Below are 19,210 nucleotides of genomic sequence, written 5' to 3'. Positions count from 1 at the left end.
AACGTTCCTCTGCTGAAGTCATCCTCTGGTGTGCATTCACATGGGGCACAAATATCTTCACATTTTTAGCCCACTCAGAAAGGTCTATCCACATAGCTTTTCCCCAGACCTCTGTGTCACCAATTTTCCAATTATGGTCTTTCCAAGTCCCTGACCATCCAGCCAAACCATTAGCAACAGCCCATGAGTCAATATACAAACACAGCTCTGGCCAGTTTCCTTCCAAGCAAAATGAACAACCAGGTGCACTGCTCGAAGTTCTGCCCACTGGGAGGATTTCCCCTCACCACTGTCTTTCAAGGACACCCCAGAAAGGGGTCATAGTGCTGCAGCTGTCCACTTTTGGGTGGTACCTGCAAATCGGGCTGAACCATCTGTAAATCAAGCCTGAGTTTTCTCTTCCTCAGTCAATTCACTGTAAGGAACTTCCCAAGAGGCCATAGCTTTGGTCTGGGAAAGAGAAGGTAACATGGCAGGAGTGGAGACCATGGGTATTTGGGCCACTTCTTCATGTAACTTACTTGTGCCTTCAGGACCTGCTCTGGCCCTATCTTGTATATACCATTTCCATTTTACAATAGAGTGCTGCTGCGCACGTCCAACCTTATGACTTGGTGGGTCAGACAACACCCAGCTCATGATAGGCAACTCAGGTCTCATGGTAACTTGGTGCCCCATGGTTAAGCGTTCAGTCTCTACTAAGGCCCAGTAGCAGGCCAAAAGCTGTTTCTCAAAAGGAGAGTAGTTATCTGTAACAGATGGTAAGGCTTTGCTCCAAAATCCTAAGGGTCTGCATTGTGATTCTCCTATAGGGGCCTGCCAAAGGCTCCAGACAACATCTCTATTTGCCACTGACACTTCCAGCACCACTGGATCTGCTCGGTCATACAGCCCATGTGGCAGAGCAGCTTGTATAGCAGCCTGGACCTGTTGCAGAGCCTCCTCTTGTTCAGGTCCCCACTCAAAATTAGCAGCTTTTCTGGTCACTTGATAAATGGAGCAGAGTAGCACACCCAAATGAGGAATATGTTGTTCCCAAAATCCAAAGAGACCAACTAGGCATTGTGCTGCTTTTTTGGTCATAAGAGGGGCCAGATGCAGCAACTTATCCTTCACCTTAGAAGGGATATCTCAACATGCTCCACACCACTGGACATCTCGAAATTTTACTGAGGTGGAAGTCCCCTGTATTTTTGTTGGATTTTTCTCCCGTCCTGTGACAAACAAATGCCTTACCAATAAGTCTAGAGTAGTTGCTACTTCTTGCTTACTAGGTCCAATCAACATGATATCATCAATGTAATGGACCAGTGTGATGTCTTGTGGGAGGGAGAAATGATCAAGGTCCCTGCGGACAAGATTATGACATAGGGCTGGAGAGTTGATATACCCCTGAGGTAGGACAGTTAAACTATACTGCTGACCTTGTCAGCTGAAATCAAACTGTTTCTGGTGGTCCTTACTAACAGCTATTGAGAAAAAAGCATTTTCCAGATCAATAGCTGCATACCAGGTACCAGGGGATGTATTGATTTACTCTAGCAATGATACCACATCTGGAATAGCAGCTGCAATTGGAGTCACCACCTGGTTGAGCTTATGATAATCCACTGTCATCCTCTAAGAGCCATCTGTTTTCTGCACAGGTCAAATAGGAGAGTTGAATGGGGATGTGGTGGGAATCACCACCCCTGCATCTTTCAAGTCCTTAAGAGTGGCAGTAATTTCTGCAATCCCTCCAGGAATCCGGTATTGCTTCTGATTTACTATTTTGCTAGGTAGGGGCAGTTCTAGTGGTTTCCACTTGGCCTTTCCCACCATAATAGCCCTCACTGCATGAGTTAGAGAACCAATGTGGGGATTCTGTCAGTTGCTCAGTATGTCTATTCCAATTATGCATTCTGGAACTGGGGAAATAACTACAAAATGGGTCTGGGGGCCCACTAGACCCACTGTGACACAGACCTGAGCTAAAACTCCATTGATCACCTGGCCTCCATAAGCCCCCACTCTGACTGGTGGACTAGAGTGATGTTTTGGGTCCCCTGGAATTAACGTCACTTCTGAACCAGTGTCTAATAATCCCCGAAATACCTGATTATTTTCTTTTCCCCAATGCAAAGTTACCTTGGTAAAAGGTCATCGGTCTTCTTGGGGAAGGCTTGGAGGAAGATTAACAGTGTAAATTTGTGGCAGTGTAACAGGGTTCTCCCCCAAAGTGACCTGGCCTCCCCTTCATTCAAGGGGCTCTGGGTCTGTAAACTGTCTCAAGGCTGGAAATTGATTAAGGGGCCGTGACTCTGTGTTTTTGTAATTCAGGTTAGACTTCTGTTCACTTGACCTAGAACTCTTTTGTTTATACAGCTCAAACAAGAATTTAGTAGACTGCCCTTCTATTGTATTTCTAGGTACCCCATGATTTACTAGCCAATGCCACAAATCTCTGTGAGTCATATAAGTTTGACTCCTGCTTTGAGTTTGCTGTCTATTATCATAGCCAGGTCTACCCTGTCTTTGGTGATTAAGTGCTGCCACTTAGCTTCTGCCAACTCGGGATCCCATCATCCCCACTGTGTTTAAGGATTCCAGCTTTGTGACAGCAGTTCCCACAGTAATATCTGACCTACAGAGAAGTGCAACGTCAGAGCTCTTCAGGGATGTTGGAGCTATTCTCACAAATTTATTTCTCACTGTTCTGGTAAAAGGTGTATCCTCCGGAGATTCCTGGGGTGTAAGAGCAGGCTTTGCATGATAAATCCATGCTAACATGCCAATCTCTCTAAGCCTCTGGATCCCCTCATCTACATAATACCAGGGCAGTTCTGGCATTTCAACCTCAGGTAATGTCGGCCACCTTTTGATCCATGTTTCAACCAACCATCCAAACAAACTGTTAATACCTTTTCTAACCCCTCGAGCTATAACTTTGAATGCAGTATCTCTGCTTAGTGGGCCCGTATCAGTAAATTCAGCCTGATCCAGCCTTATATTCCTCCCACCATTATCCCACACCCTTAAAATCCATTTCCACACATATTCCCCTGATTTCTGTCTATATAAATTGGAAAATTCACACAGTTCTTTTGGAGTCTAGCGTATATCCTCATGTGTGATACTTTGTACCTTACCTTTAAGGGCCTGTTGGGACTTTAGTCTAGTTATAGGTCTGGAAGAAATGAGGGGTGGTGGGAGTGGGTCATGAAAATAATTAGAAATATCATCCAAGTCATTTGCTTCAGGGCCTTCATTTGCAGTTTCATCTGGTGGAACAGAATTAATCACTCTAGGGCTAATCCCTTCAGGAGGAGGTTGGCTGGCCAACTCCTCAAGGCAGGCTGGAGGTGGGGTGGCTATGTCCTCAGGGCAGACTATTATAGGGTTATCTAGAGAAGACTAAGCATGACCTCGGGTTTCAACCTCACCCTCGACATCATTATCAATCCATATGTCACCATCCCATTTTTCAGGGTCCCACTCCTTTCCAATCAATGCCCTCACTTTAATGGCAGACACCATGCAACATTGAGATTTCAGTTTATGTTGTAAAGTTGCTACTCTAACAATAAGATTCTGAGCCTGATTTTCAGAGATCTCAAGTCTACGGCTACATGAAATAAGATTTTCCTTCAGGATACTCATAGAAACTTCTACATCTGTCAGATGGTGCTTAAGCTTCTCATTTGAAGCCTTAAGCCCATCCCTTTCAATCATTAATGCATCCAGTGTATCTTACAACAACAAGCCAACATCTCTACACCTCGTATTTCCACAAAACTCCACAAAGGTGTAAAAAACATTATCCCCCAGAGTCTGGCTTCATACAAACAAAGCATTAGGAGAACCAAATGGTGATATTTTGACTATCTGTTTTGCCAAGTCACTCTATGGATTGGGAGTGTCATTCTGATTATGGGAATCAGAGTCCGTAGTGCCTTTGAGTCTAGTTAGAGTAGAAAACCATTCATAAAAACCCATTTTTAAGATTCTGTTTCTTAAGAACCATTCCTGGTACCAAGTTGTATTAGTTAAGGTTCTCCAGAGAAACAGAATCAACAGGAAACACTCACAAATATAAAATTTTTAAAAGTGCCTCACGTGACCATGGGAATGCAGAGTCCAAAATCTGCAGGACAGGCTGTGAAGTTGATGATTCCGATGGAGGGTCTGGACAAACTCCACAGGAGAGGCTCACTGGCCAAAGCAGGAAGAGAGCCTGTCTCTTCTGAATCCTCCTTAAAAGGCTTCCAGTGATAAGATTAAGCATCACTTATTGCAGAAGACACACCCCTTGGCTGATTACAAATGGAATCAGCTGTGCATGCCAGTGACGTGATCATAATTTAATTCTGTAAAATGTTCTCATCACAACAGACAGGCCAGCACTTGCCCAACCAGACAAACAGGTACTACCACTTTGCCAAGTTGACACATGAACCTGACCATGACACCATATAACCTGACAATCCTTCTACTAGGTACATACTTAAAAGATTTGAAAGCCGGGACTCAGATATTTGTGCTCCACTGTTCACAGCAGCATTGTTCACAATTGCCAAAGGTGGAAGCAACCCAAGTGCCCATCAGCTGATGAATGGATAAATACAATGTGGTATATACATACAGTGGAAGTTCATTTAGCTATTAAAAGGAATGAAGTCCCAATACATGCGACAACATGGGTAATCCTTGGGACACCATATTGAGTGAAATAAGCCAAACACAAAAGAACAAATATTATATGATCTTACTGTTTTAGTTTGCTAAAGCTGCTGGAATGCATTATACCAGATACAGAATGGCTTTTAAAAAGGGGAATTTATTAAGTTTACATTTCTAAGACCATGGAAATGTCCAAATTAAGGTACCAACAAGAGGTTATCTTCACTCAAGAAAGGCTTGACACCATCTGGAACAACTCTGTCATCTGGGAAAGCAGGTGGCTGACATCTGCTGGAGTCTTTGGTTTCTGGACACCTCTGTCAGCTAGGAAGGAACATGGTGATGTCTGCTAGCTTTCTCTCCTCATTTCATAAGATTTTCCCAAGGACATTTTCTTTCATCTCCAAAGGTCTCTGGCTGTGTGGGCTCTGTTGGTTCTGAAGATTTTTCTTAAATAGTTCACTCTTAAAGGGCTCCAGTAAGCAACCCCACTTTGAATGGGTGGAGACACATCTCCATGAAAACCACCTGTGCTGGTTTGAAAGTTTGTATGGACCCTAGAAAAGCCATGTTTTAATCAAAATTCTATTTCATAAAGGCAGAATAATCCCTATTCAATACTGTATGTTTGAATCTGTAATTAGATCATCCCTCTGGAGATGTAACCCAATCAAGAGTGGTTGTTAAACTGGATTGGGGAGATGTGCCTCCACCCATTTGGGTGGGTCTTGATTGGTTTACTGGAGTCCTCTAAAAGAGGAAACATTTTGGAGAATGAGAGATCTCTGAGAGAGCAGAGAATGACATAACTGCGAGAAGCAGAGTCTACCAGCCAGCGAGCTTTGGAGATGAAGAAAGAAAATGCCTCCTGGGGAGCTTCATGAAACAGGAAGCCAGGAGAGAAAGCTAGCAGATGACACCATGTTCGCCATATGCCCTTCCAGCTGAGAGAGAAGTCCTGACTATGTTCTTCATGTGCCTTCTCACTTGAGAGAGAAACCCTGAATATCATCAGCCTTCTTGAACCAAGGTATCTTTCTCTAGATGTCTTTGATTCAACATTTCTATAGACTTGCTTTAATTCAGACATTTTCTTGGCATTAGAACTGTAAACCAGCAACTTATTAAATTCCCCTTTTAAAAAGCCATTCCATTTCTGGTATATTGCATTCTGGCAGCTATCAAACTAGAACTCCACCTAATTTAAAGGTCCCATACACAATTGGGTGGGTCACATCTCCATGGAAACAACTTAATCAAAAATCTCCCACCCAGCAATATTGAATGAGAATTAAAGAACATGGCTTTTCTGGGGTACACATTAGTTTCAAACCAGTATGCTCACTGATATGAAATGATTAGAATAAGCAAATTCATACAGTCAGCATCTAGAATATATGCTACCAAAGGCTGGGTTGGGGGTAGGGAATGTGGAGTTAATGCTTAAATTGTACAGCACTTCTATTTGGGTTGATTGCAAAGTTTCGGTAATAGATGATGCAGATGGTAGCACAAATTTGTGAAAATAATTAACAGCACTGAATTATATGTGTGAATGTGGTTTCAAGGGGAAATTTTAGGTCATATTTATGTTATTAGAATAAAAATTTTAAAAAAGCACTGTACAACACAGTGAACCCTATTGCAACTATAGTTAATAGTATAATTATAAAAATCTTCTTTCATGAATTGTAAATAATGTACCCCACCAATGCAAGGTGTTAAGAATAGGGTGTATATCTGAACCCTGTATTTTATGCATGATTTTTCTGTAAACCTAACTTCTCTAACAAAAAAAAAAAATTTAAGTCACACATAGAAAGTTCTCATTATGAAAGGACAAATGGCACTAAAAATGCCACTTGAAAAACCTGACTCCAGTTTACTATTAAATCTGAGACTATTTTAAGATCGTGGGATAAAATAAATAGATTCTGATAGTTTCTACTTTTCCAGTTTTCTTCCCAAGCCTGAATGCTTATCAGAATCACCTGGCTCCCTAGCTATAAGTACAGATCCCTATGTCCCACCCTCGGAAGTCTGACTTGGTAGGCAAGAACTACCAAGGTGATTCTAACGTAGTCCATCCATATATTGGAATTTAGAAACCAATGTTTATTCCAGTGGTTCTAGGAATAAACCACTAACCCTTTGGTGCATCAGCATATATACTTAACTTCTTCATGATCATATAATAAAGAGAGTTTTCTAAGGTATGGTTCTTTTGGTGCAACAAAAATGTGATGCAATTTCTATCTGTTTCAAATGCTTGCACCTGTCAACCAAGAGAAAGTGAAAGAACCAGTGTTACTCCTCAGTATCAAGTACCACAGAATAGAATGCATCCTACCACTGAACTACCCATGCACCCTACAATAGAGTCATTTTAGACACATGGATTCAAATAGATTGAAAGTGAAAAGATGGAAAAAGATTTTTCCTGCAAGTTGTAATCAAAAGAAAGCAGGAGTAACTATACTAATATCAGACAAAATAGACTTTAAATGTAAAGACATCATAAGAGACAAACAAGGACACTATACATTAATTAAAGGGTCAATTCACCAAGAAGATATAACAATCATAGATGTTTATGCTCCCAATCAAGGAGCTCTAAAGTACATGAAACAGACATTGGCAAAACTGAAGGGAGTAATAGATGATTCAATAATAATAGTAGGAGATTTCAATACACCACTTTTCTCTTTATATAGAGCAATCAGACAGAAGATCAATCAGAAAATAGAGAAGCTAAATAACTTGATAAATGAATTAGACCTAACAGACATATATAGGTCATTGCACCCCAACACACAAGCATATACATTCTTCTCTAGTGCTCATGGAACAATCTCCAGGATAGAACATATGCTGGGGCACAAATCATGTCTTTATACATTTAAAAACATTGAAACTATTCAAAGCACTTTCTCTGATAACAGTGTGATGAAGCTGGATCTCAATAACCACCAAAGAACGAGAACATTCACAAACATATGGAGATTAAATAACACACTCTTAAACAACCAGTGGGTCAAAGAAGAAATAGCTAGAGAAATCAGTAGCTATCTGGATATGAATGAAAATGAGAATACAACTTATCAGAACTTATGGGATGTGGCAAAGGCTGTGCTGAGAGGGAAATTTATTGCCCTAAATGCATATATTAAAAAACAAGAAAGAGCACAAAATGAGGACTTATCAGCACACTTGGAGGAACTTGAGAAAGAACCACAAACTAACCCTAAAGTGACTAAAAGAAGATAAATAACAAAGATTAAAGCAGAGATAAATGAATGGGAGAACAAAAGAACAATAGAGACAATCAATAAAATCAAAAGTTGGTTCTTTGAGAAAATCAATAAAATTGATGGGCCACTAGCAAGACTGACAAAGAAAAAAAGAGGATGCAAATAAAAAAGATCAGAAATGAGAAGGGGTGTGTTACCACAGACCCTGAAGATATAAAAGAAATCATAAGAGGATACTAGGAACAACTATATGCCAACAAACTAGACAACTTAGATGAAATGGACGTATTCCTGGAAACACACAAACAAGCTACACTGACTCAGGAAGAAATAGATATCAACAAACCAATCACAAGTAAAGAGATTCAATCAGTCATCAAAAATCTGCCTACAAAGAAAAGCCCAGGGCCGGATGGTTTCACAGGAGAACTTTTCAAACATTCCAGAAAGAACTAACACCAATTCTGCTCAAACCTTGCCAGAAAATTGTAGAAAAAGGAACCTACCTAACTCATTTTATATAGCTAATATCATCAAAACCAGGTAAAGATGCTATAAGAAAGGAAAACTACAGGTCAATCTCCCTAATGAACATAGATGCAAAAATTCTCAACAAAATACTAGCAAATCGAATCCAACAACACATTAAAAAAATTATACACTACAAACCAAGTGGGGTTTATACCAGGAATGCAAGGATGGTTCAACACACAAAAAAATCAATTAATGTAATAAAGCACATTAAAAAATCAAAAGGGAAAGATCACATGATCATCTGAATTGATGCTGAAAAAGCACTCGACAAAATTCAACATCCTTTTCTGATAAAAACACTCCAAAAGATAGGAATCAAAGGTAACTACCTCAATATGATAAAGGGAATATATGTAAAAACCAATAGCAAGCATCATACTCAATGGAGATAGACTGAAAGATTTCCCCTAAGATCAGGAACAAGATAAGGATGCCCACTGTCACCACTATTATTCAACATTGTGCTAGAAGTTCTAGCTAGAGCAATCAGGCAGGACAAAGAAATAAAAGGCATCCAAATTGGAAAGGAAGAAGTAAAACTCTCATTATTTGCAGATGATATGATACTATACTTGGAAGATCCTGAGAAATCAACAGCAAAGTTATTTGAGCTAATAAACAAATTCAGCAAAGTGGTGGGATATAAAATTAACGTGCAAAACTCATAACGTTTCTATACAGAAGCAGTGACCTAGCTGAGGCGTCAGTTAAGGAAAAAATTCCATTCAAAATAGCAACTAAAAGAATCAAGTAGTTAGGAATGAACTTAAACTAGGGATGTACAGGACTTGTACACAGAAAACTACATAACATTGCTAAAAGAAACTTAAAAAAATTGTTGAACTTAACTGCTTTGTTTAATTGCAGATAGTCAAAATTTAAGTTGTAGTGATAGCTTCTAAAAAAGTTATTTCTAGAATGTTAGCCTTTCTAATTGTGTAGGCTGAAATAGTGAATAATTGAGTGAATAAAAATTGAATGAATAATTTCTTGATAAACCTGGACAACTGAATCATGTTACCTTAATAGCTGAAAAAAGGAAGTACTTTCTGTGGGATTTATAATATAAGCAATAACCTTTTCTCCCATTACATCTCTGTCCCAGTCATCCTTTAAGATAGTTTGATTGTGAAGTCAGCTTGGGTTTGACCCCAGAAAAAGCTGCAGTGTATAGAAGGCATTTTGGAACCAAGATCATGCTTGAGTTTGAATTTCTGCTTTGCTTTAATATTCAACAAGGCAGTTAGTCTCTTTGAATCTAAATCCCATCTGCTGCCCCTACCATGTTCACTGTGCCCTTTTTTATATATCTTCATTATGGAGCTGTCTATGAATTGTTTAAAAATATATATTTGTGGCTGAAATTTCAAGAAATGGACTTCAAGATGATACTTTTTATCTCCCAGGGTTGATGGACTATTAACTGAGACCATGTATATTAAGCAACAAAACAGAATGTAAGAAAGCATGCCTGACACATAGTGAAAACTCAAGAACTGCAATCTCTACAAGGGCAGGAACTTTGTTCTGTGTACTGTTGTATTGGTACCTTGGACATAGAAGAAACTCAGTAAATAAATGTTGACTATATAAAACGTTAATGTTGTTCCTTTCCTTCCTCTGCCTATTTTATTCATAAAGTAGCTCTTACATAAATTATCACCGTGCCTTACATATTTGTCTACTTCACACACACACACACACGCGCACACACACACGCAGTGTGAACACATGGCTGTACTCTTCTTAGTCTCCCAGTTCCTGGCCTTCAGCAACCTCCATAGATGCTTGCTAAAGGAAAGCCATTAAACCATATGCTACTTCAGTCCCCTTAAAATTGTAAATGACTTTCCTTTACACTTAGAAATCTGTGTTCTTACAAAAGTGTTTAATCTCTCAGCAAAGTTAATGATATACACAGCTGTGTTAAGCTATAGTAAAGTGTTAGCTGTCAATAATACAACTGTAGAGTTGAGCAAGAGGATATATTTCAGTGATTCTGTGAACCACAGTATGTGTGTGACTGAAATCTCACGACTTGTTTATATAGTTCCCAAAATACTCTCACTATTTTCCAGAATGGATTGGGATAAACAAACTAAAGTAAATACATTCCTCGATTTCATTTGTATTAAACACATAGTCACAGCTTCCAATACTTCAAAATATAGCATCAGAACTGTTACCTTTTCATGTGAGCTACTTCAAGCTTTTTTCTTTGCCTTATAGGGAATCGTGGTCACAGACTTGAAATTGAGGGATATAATGGAAGTAAGCCCTTGTGTTAGGGAGAGCAATGGTCCGAGAGGCAGCTGCGAGGATTTTAGTCCTAGTTCCTCTCCCTCTAACACCAGTGTGATTCAGAGCAAGCCCCTTGGGCCTGGATATATTCGATTATGGGGACGGACTCCATCAGCGGTCCAGTTTTCATGTTATTTTAGCTGCAGTCCCGTGTGAATCCTGAGCAGGGCGAGGAAGGAGTGGATGAAACTCCATTCACTCTCTTCTTGGGGAGCAATGAAAACCAAACAAAAGATGGCCTAGATAGTTGTTAAATCCCTTTGTCGCTGGAAGAAGGTTGCAGAATTGGTCCTGCTTTCTGCCGCTTTCCCCAACTAAGGCCACATTAAAGCGCCGCATTCAATATAGAAAAGAGCGCCCACTTTCGGCTGGGAGAAAGAAAACTAGAAGGTAGGTGCTGTGCCTAATCTTTCCAGCGCACCCCTCCTGGGTGGCTTCCACTTGAGACGCCTTCAGCTTCAGCCGCACAGATGAGTGACGCGAGACTGGACCTTCCCCTTTGTGGCTGTCTCCTGTTCTCTGTTCCCCGCTGGCTGCAAGCTCTGCAGCCCCCCTGGGGTATTTCTACCGAGGTACCTGGACTGTGTACTCCTAAATATTACGCCCCTCACTAGCGTTTGTTCATTGTCTTCAAACCATTTTGCTAAGAAATATGCGCTTCTGCCCCCACTCCCTTCCCCAGCCTGGCATCTTCTTCATCAAAGTCCCGTTCCAAGTGGACACAGCCGAGAATGCAGGAATGGAAACAGAGGAGGCGTGCAGAAGCAAACATGTACTTATGTATCCATCTGGGGCAGTTTCATTTAGTCAACCACTAATGATTATCCACTCCTCCATGAATTTCCTCTAAGGAGCTTCCGAACAGTGATGCAAGAGGAGCTAGGGCTAAGAAGCCAAAACCAGGGGATGCAAATCCCGTGCTACAATAGCCTTGCGACTTAACACTTTGGCTTCCGTATCTGAAAAACAGGTATGATAATAATAATTACTTCATACCGTTATTGCGATGACTAAATAACTGTATGTGTAAGATATATATATATATATATATATATATATATATATACATATACACATATGTATATGCATATATATAATCTTAAAATATATAATAGAATGTTGTTTGGTATCAAGTTTTGTGTTAGCTGTTATTAGTTAGCATTATTTCAATGAACTCTTCTTGAGCATTCACTCTCTGCTAGGTTGAGGATGTATAGAAGTATGCATCCAGAAGCACTTTTCTTGGAAAATATTCACTTTTGCTAACTGTACATATTAATTTATTAGCAGGATAGATGGTGTATTACCATACTAAATAAAGCCAGATAATTTTTTTAAAACATACATCAGATCATATCACTTCCCTACTCGAACCTAATAATTTCCCATTACACTTAGAACAAAATCCAAACTCCTCCTGTTTCACAAATCCCTGCAAGACTCCCTAACTATCCCTCTGCCCCTATCTCCTCACTTCCACTCTTCTCCAGTGACACTGATCTTCTTTCTGTTCCTCAAATATATCAAGCTTCTTTCCACTTTACAATCTTTGTCCCAGCTCTCTCTGCTTGGGATTCTATTCCCTCTTGGCTTCTTGTAATTGAGAATTCAGTTTTAACGTCACCTGCTCAGAGAGGCCTTCTGTGGTTTTCCAACATAAAGGCTTGTACTAGAACCATAAATTTTGTAGCATGGATGAGATCATTTTAAGAAAAAGTATGGAGTAAGAAGAGGGCATTTGATAGAGCCTTGAAAGCTCTTAATGGAGTCATCATTTACCATCCACACAGCTAGTAACTCAGGTCTGTCTACTTTCAAAAGTTATTCTCTTTCAAAAATATTCTGTTGCTTCTCAAAGAAATGGTATCAAATAAAATTGAATTAATGTTAATATAAAGGTAAACCTTTGCAAAGGATGAATGGAGATGAAAAAGAAGCATAAGCTGTTCTGGAAAATGAAGAAGCAATATTTGGAATAGATTGGGAAGAATAATATTTTGACAGGGTAGGTAGCATGTTCAAAGGCAGTGAGGCATAAAAGTATGTGAAATTATTTAGTGCATTTCCAGTTGTACACAGGACAGTTGAGTATTGTTGTGTCTATTGTTTTTTATTTAGAGATAAGTGTGGTTTAATATGATGGGTATAGCTGCCAAGTTGACATGGGGTGGACTGTGATGGTCAGTGCATTTGTCAACTTGGCCAGGTAATGGCTCTCAGTAGTCTGGTCAAGCAAGCACTGACCTGTTACTGCAAGTATATTTTATGAACTTAAATCAGTAAGTTGATGGCATTTATGGCTGAATACACGTACAATCAACTAAAGGCAGTGTCTTCAGCAATGACAGACATTTAATCCAAACATTTGAAGGCTTTTAAAAGGAGAAGTGATGACTTCAGCAGTCAGAAGGGAGAATTTTTATCTCTACTTCAGTCAACCAGCCTCTACTGGGGAATTCAACAAAAACATTCATTAGAATTGCCAGCTTGCAGCCTGCCCTGCAGAATTTGGACTCATGCATCCTCACAATTGAGTGAGACACTTTTATAAAATTTTATAATGTTAACAGATATCTCCTGTTGGTTGTTTCCCTAGAGAACCCTGACTGATGCACTATCTTTGCAATTTTTCTGTAAATCTGAAATTATTCTAAAATAAAATGTATTTTAAAAAGTATGTAGTATTGAGTGTTAACTCCATGAAGGCAGGGGCATTTTCGTATTGTTCACTGTCATACCTCCAGCATCGAGAACAGGACCTTGCTCATAGTAGGCACTTAGCACATATTTGCTGAAGGAATGGATGAATGAATAAATGAATGCATGACACTATACAGGAAGAGGCTTGAATACAGGGTGTGTTGAAGAGAAAAGCAGAACATGAAGTCATACTCAATACAAAATTGAAGTGTATATGTAGATTCTTTGATCCTGAGACATATGTGTATAAATTGGTATTTTCCTGGAACTTTGAGTACTTCTGTGACACTTAAGATTCAGAGCTGTAGTTCTGCAGCTCTGAAATTCAGCATGGCTACATACAACTGTTTAACAACAGTTAAAGAAACCAAAAAAGAGATCAGGCATCCATTAAAGATGAGAATGAAGCTGATCTTGTTGGGACTAAGGTAAATCAGAATGCAGGGTAAACGATGATAGTGTTTGTACTCTAGAGCTTCACCTATTGTGTGAGACCAAAGGCAGAAATGTTTATTGGGTCTAGCACTTAAATTTTCTGTTACACACAATCTAATCAACCTGTCTGGATGGTTCATTTAGACAATCCAAACACATGGAGCCCAGAATGGGAACAAGGCCTTGTAATTCTGTATAGCTTAATGTAACACCTGGAGACATCCCAGAGAATGGTAGGTTGATAATTGAAAAGTATTGGTCGAGTCCCTTGAGAGACTGGACAAAAAAATATGGAAATATTAAATTTTCCCACCTGGGAACCCCCTGCTACTCTCTAGAACATTAGGCAGTCCCCCCCCCAGTATAGGCCAAGCCCTTGATTTTGAGACTTGTCTTTATAAAACTTATTTCTATAGTGAAGAAGCTAAGCCTACCCATAATTATGCCTAATAGTTACTTCCAGGAAATCTCTTTGGTTGCTCAAATGTGGCACCTCTCTCTCTCTCTCTCTCTCTCTCTCTCTCTGCCCAACTCTTCAAGGAAAATTATTACCTTCACCCCATAGGAGACATGACATTCAGGGGTGAAAGTCTCCCTGAAAACATGTGGCATGACTTCCAGGGTTGAGCCTGGCCCTGGTATGGAGGGATCGACAATGCCTTCTGGTCTAAAAGTGGGAAAAGAAATGTAGCAAAATAAGGTATCAGTGCCTAAAAGAGTTCAAATGGAGTTGAGAGGTATTCTGGAGACTACTCTTATGCAAGTTTCAGTTAGATATTGCTAATTACCAGGATTTGCAAAATTCCGACTAACATGATTCCTGCCAAACTTAAAGAACATCTAGGGCTCTATCTGAGATTCTACAAATGATCCATGCACTGGGTTTACTTTCCAGAAACTTACAACCTCCAGATGAGTTCCTAGGCCAGTTAAGTCTCGAGATGCAGAGGGGTCAGCTTTTACATCACATAATTCCATTTCCCTATCCCATATTGTCAAGACAGCCTTTCAACCTGAAAAAGTTAGAATGGGCAAAGCCCTAATATCCCTAAAGATTGTGAGAACAATCAAAGGAGAAGGAGTTATAGCAGAGAAGATAGAATTTAACAAACGAATATGACTGCTGAATCACTATAATGATATTTCTTTTAGCTTCCAGTGTTTTGGAGCTGCTAGAAGGAAAAAGCTGAAAATGTGGAACGGTAACCATACCAAATTCTGAAATCTGTTCTACAACTAATTGTTGTGGTGTTCTCTGAAATTTATTCCTTTTTAAATGTATATATGTTATATTTCACACTAAAAACCGTTTTTTTTAAAGCAAAAGCAAAACCAAAAACATTTTCTTTTTAAAGGGAGGCAATAATCCACAGTGTAAAAATCCTGCAGAGATGATGTAACATAATGGCTGAAAATGCCTATTGGTTTTAGCAACACTATTGAGAATTTTGGCTGGGAAGGAGAGGTGGGAGAAAGACCACTAGCTTAAGTCTGTGTGGTGAGGGCATTAGGGGAAGTTGGTTTGAGAAAGGTGACTGGAATTTTTTTAGATAAGAGAAATGCTGGCAATCTTTAAATGCTGATCATAAAGAGCGTGTAAGCAGGCAGCCGTTTAAGAGTCGGGAGACAGGGATTAAATGAGTTGGAAGGAGGAAATACGGATGTAAGGGGCGGTGTGTTTAAATCAAGAGTAGATTATTGTTGTTGCAAAAGAATGGGAGAAAGGAGAGGTGAAGGATACAAGGAGGTTGGGAAACAGTGGCGAAAGTAGAGGGAGTTCTTGTTAGATAAATGCTCTTCTGTCTGTGAAGTAGGCGACATTCTCCGCTGAAAGTAAACGAGGCTCCGGCGGGGCGAGCCAGCCTCTCATTTATCGCGCCAACGCCATTTGATAGACTCCTTCTGTCCTCCTGCAGCCGCTCATTTTCCCCTCTTGGCTCGGCGCTTGGTAAGCAGTTACGACAGAACTGTTGACCGAACGCCTGACAGACTCAGAGAGACGGAAGACGGAACTAACACTCCCAGAATGCAGTCCGGTTCTTGGGAAATGCAGGGGCAGGGAAAGCAGCAGGCCCTGCCCCGCTGACGACTCCCATTGGAAGAGAGCTCACATTCCCAGGAGGCTGCGCGCGGGCGGGGCGCTTCACACGGAAGTCGGCGGCATTGGGGTCTAGCCTCCCTCGGGAGCTCAAAGTTGGCTACCCCACGTCCAGAACCCGCGCTCTTGCAGAGGGCGCTGGACAGGTACGTAAAGGGTGCGCTCAGTAACAAAGTGGGGGACTAGACAGCAGAGGGGAAGGCGGGGGTGGCCAGGAAGGTACCGAAGTAGAGTGAGGAGGCAATGGGAGGGTGACTCGGAATTCTCTGAGGTCCACATTTCGAATTGTCGGGCAGATCCAGTTTGGATGAAGTGCGTTTTATGCCTGTGATAAATCCTCAGGTTAAAGAAAGCCATAATGTGTCACTTCATTTGTTGTTAACAGGAAGGAAAATGTTGACTTTGTCAGTTAGCATTCCCAGGACATCACCTTAGCATTTGAATCTCTTAATCACCTGAGTCTTTTAAAATCGCCTCTATGCCCTTGCTTCGGTGACGTCACTCTTCTGCTTCACCTTCTACTTCGGAAGTCTACTGCTCAGTAGTGGGTTCTAACCCTCTTCACGCCCCTCCTCCACCACCAAATGTTGACATTCATCTTCCTCTTCAGTTCAAATACGAACTCTGTATCTCTTGCCCAAATCGGCTTCCTGAGCGTCAGATGTGTTTGTTATTATTACTATTATTATTTTTAATGGTCAATATTTATCAAATTCTATATTCTAGACTCCTTGGTAAGTGGTTTACATATCCCTCTCTCAGAACCCCTATAAACAATTATCAAGACCTTTTCTTTCCGTCTTATTAATTGCTCTGAACTACCTGTACTTCCATTTTCCCACCCTTAATCCCAGAAGATGCTGTCATGTTTGGGGCATTCTTTCTCATTTGAATACATTTGGCTTGGAGCAGATTCATTCATTCGTTTAATAAATGTTTATTGAACAGCGCATATACACCACAGAGTTTTCTAAGTGCTAGGGATATATTTGTAAATAAGACAAAAGAGGTCAGTGCTCTCCAGAGCTTCCGTATTTTGGGGACAGGGGCGTGGGGGGGGTACAAAAAGGAATAAACAAGATGATATGGTGGTTAATGCAAAATAAAACAGACGGTTTATTTTACAGAGTGGGATCCTGTCCTAACAGAGGGATTAGCTTGAGTCTTAGAGCATCACCCTAGAAGAATATTTGTGATACACACAGTACCTGATCTGTGATCAGGCTTCAGACTTTTCATAAATGTCCTTTCTTTTCTTTTGTCTATCATATTATAGCAATATTTGTTTTTCATTCTTCTGTCTCCTCCAAGGTTGTTATTTCAGAATTGGTGGTTTATTTCTCATTGGTTTATTTCCTCCTAAGACCCAGAAAGAAGAGTTAGGGTTTGATTACTATCAGCTCAACTTCTTTATTTTAGAGAGATAGTTTGGTAATCAAAATATTCTTCTTTCCAGGGCCTAGTGACTATAAATCTATCATTTACAAGTATATTTAACCACAGGCTCAGTATTCACTCATTTATTCAATATATATTTGAGAGAATATTTATACTGTGCACTGTACTGAGCACTGAGAACATTGTGAGGGTAAAGTAGACATTTTAACCTCTCTTCCAAGGAAAAGTAATCATAATAATATACTGAGGGAATGCCTAATGAATAGGCTGATATCTGCATTCCTTTTTCTTCATCCAAGGTGAGATAATCACAAAACTTTCATTGTGTACATTCTTAGATTATTCACTTATTTCAATTTATTGCATTTATTTATATCTGTCTTCCCCATCCCATTGTACTGTGGAACTTGTGAGTATAGGGGTCTTTTCTTACTTATCTGTATATCTCCAGTGTCTTCTACATTGGCTGCCATAGAGTAAAATCTTCAGTACGTATGTGTTGAACTGAAATAGACTCCATTTGATTAAATCCAAATTACTTAATTTATACAAAGCCTCTGTCAGCCTTATCCACTAACCTTCACATTCACTGAATGTGGACCATTCTATCTCATCAAGCAGTTTCTTCACCTTTTCTAGCTTGTTCTCACCTCGGTGCTTTCTCTTGTTCCATAGCTTCCTCCTAAAATTAGTTCCTTCTCTTTCCTGGGTACCCTTTCTCAACTCCACCCCCCACCCCCCGTTACGTTGATGGGCCAATTAATATAATTATATACCCCATAATATAAGAATGAAAAAAAACTTCCCATTGTGTATTTCCTATGAAACATTCTGCTAATGAATTGTTGCAAGAATTCACATAATAAATCCGTTTGCAATAATATAAATGATGATGCAGAATACTTTCTTTTGATTTTTGTGTTGAATGTATTACCATGTATTATAAATTAATTATTCCACTTCATTTCTGTATTTGAACTGTTGCACAACCTTTGTTCGTGAAGCACATTATGGCATCATTTGATTTCCACTTGGTATAAGCATTTCTTTGAGTATTATTTTCTCCTTAGCCTAAGATAATTTATATATTAATGTGATTATACCACACTGTCATTTTCAGAGTATCAGGTAAAAGTCTCAATTCTTAAAATAATCTTATTCCACGCAGCTATTTTTCAATTGTCAATCAGTACTGCAAAAAATAAATTTTGTCTGTAACTGATTTTGAAAAACATAGTAGGAATGCATGAGTGCTTGAATTGTAATTGTTATTATGGTTTTAGGATGCCAACCTAAGAGCAGCTAGACTTGCTTCCAAGACATTAAAAATTAAGCACCATCACTTTAAAGGGTTTCTTGGCACCTATACCTTCACAGACATGAATGCATAGGCGGCACTGACTTGTGTGCCATTACTCATTTATGAGATATGTATATAGATGGTCCAGAATATACTTATACATCTTTAATACTAACAAAATAACAATACATAATTGAAAAATTCCTCAGAACACATGGACTCCAGTGTGAAAAATGTTGGCTTGGTCTTTTCCCTTACTCTGTTCTCTGATGCTGTCTTCAACTTTTGCTTGAATGCCTCCACTGAGGAGAAGTGTGCATCACTACTGTGCTTTTTTGTTACTGTCTCTTAAATACAGGAAACTCCTTACTTATAAATGAATATATTCCAGAAGTTCCTTCATAAGATTATTGTTTGAAACTCTGGATGCATTTTTCTCTATAAATAATGCTCTTCATGACAGATTTGTATGTCAGTAGCATCTTGCTTAATCTTAATTTTGTGAATTTAAGACTGTCACCACAATTATAAGAA

At 39.6% G+C, this 19,210-nt stretch overlaps 1 protein-coding gene across 5 annotated transcripts in view; it reads left to right on the top strand.

The window, feature by feature from the left end:
- The first annotated feature begins 15,982 nt into the window (after window positions 1–15,982).
- Window positions 15,983–19,210, top strand: part of VAMP7 (vesicle associated membrane protein 7) — a 62,050-nt gene continuing 58,822 nt past the window's right edge. For 2 of the 5 annotated variants that reach the window (XM_077146083.1, XM_077146084.1), the window contains exon 1: window positions 15,985–16,124. The gene's annotated coding sequence lies outside the window, so the exon portion shown is untranslated. Of the gene's footprint in view, window positions 16,125–19,210 lie in introns of all 5 variants that reach the window. The other 3 variants (XM_077146086.1, XM_077146082.1, XM_077146085.1) reach the window with 2 other exon arrangements.

The sequence above is a fragment of the Tamandua tetradactyla genome, chromosome X, assembly GCF_023851605.1.
Source record: "Tamandua tetradactyla isolate mTamTet1 chromosome X, mTamTet1.pri, whole genome shotgun sequence".
NCBI lineage: Eukaryota > Metazoa > Chordata > Mammalia > Pilosa > Myrmecophagidae > Tamandua > Tamandua tetradactyla.
The sequence above is the reverse complement of the archived record's forward strand: the minus strand, read 5'-3'. Positions and strand labels throughout refer to the sequence as shown.